Here is a 1,286-nt window from a genome sequence, read left to right as displayed (position 1 = left end):
CCCCTCTGGCTGTCAATTCATGAGGCTGGGGTGCCATCTGGTGGTGAGAGCCCTCTCGGGAGCCAGCCGGGAGGCGCGGTGCCCAGTGAGGGCCCTGTGCTCCTCTCAATGTCTGAGAGCATGACCTCAGGCTGACTGGAAGACATGAAGTCAAGAACAATCTTTGCACCCGTCTTCACCCTTGGATGGACCAGAATAAGGAGCCCTGGTAGCTCTGGCTCTGTTCACACATCCACTCACTCCTCTGTTTATTAACTGTGCACAGCTGGCACCCCCTAATTCTTCAGGACTCGCCCCTCTCTCCTGCCCCGGCACCTCACCTGAAGTAGCTCCTACCCTCATTTACGCTCTTCCGGCCCCCAGACAGCTTTGTTGTTCGTCCTGGAACTTGTCAACACTGCCAGGGCTGTAATTCTTGAAGCATTAAGACATTAATTCTCTTAAAGTCAATAGTTAGCAAGTGTCCAAAGTCTTATTAACCTTACTGGGGAAAGACTCGGCAGGATGGCTAGTCTGGCTCATATGAGAAAAGGCAAAACGGGAGTTTTATAGGAACAGGGAAAAATGATGAGATGAAGCTGCTATATTAGACATAAATTTGGTTAATGTCCTACAAGGTAAATTCACTGTACCCCTTGGGATTATCTTCCTATTGAACTGAAAAGAAAATCGTTGCATTGTGTCAGCTGACAGACTGTAAAATTGTCTGCCCCCTCCTGAGTCTTGTACGCATGTCCTGCATCTCCCAGGGCTCTAGACACACTACCCTTTTTGCTTTACTTCTGGCTTCTGGATTACTGTTCTTGGTACTACCTGTCATCATGGCAGGTATGACATGTTTATCTGCTTATCGCCTGTTGCTTGCTCTAGAAGGTGGGCTCCATGAGGGCAGAGCTGGGGAATGCCTGGCTCCCTGCTGCCTCCCCAGCACCATAAATGTTTGCAGAATGACTGGAAATGTCAGGCCAGGCGATGAATATGATGACAGGCTGACATCATGGAATTTACTGTCTGGTGACAGGGACAATAATTATATTAAGTTTTGAATGGGCTGTATCGCACACAACTCAGGGGCTGTGGACACTGGGGAGACTGTGAGGAAAGGCAGAGGACAGGGGCTGGGGGGTGGTTCCCAGAGGAATGCCTCAAGGCACATGGCTAACAGAGGAGGCGCAGGAGTGGGGACAGGAGTTCAGTACTATGGGTGAGATGGGGCTGGGAAGGGGGGCCCAGCTGTCTACCTGTTGGCCTCAAAGTTCCCTCTCCTTTCACTTTCCTTCTGAGAC

This window comes from Otolemur garnettii, unplaced genomic scaffold (genome assembly GCF_000181295.1).
Source record: "Otolemur garnettii isolate 467f Iridium unplaced genomic scaffold, OtoGar3 scaffold00232, whole genome shotgun sequence".
Lineage (NCBI taxonomy): Eukaryota > Metazoa > Chordata > Mammalia > Primates > Galagidae > Otolemur > Otolemur garnettii.
The sequence above is the reverse complement of the archived record's forward strand: the minus strand, read 5'-3'. Positions refer to the sequence as shown.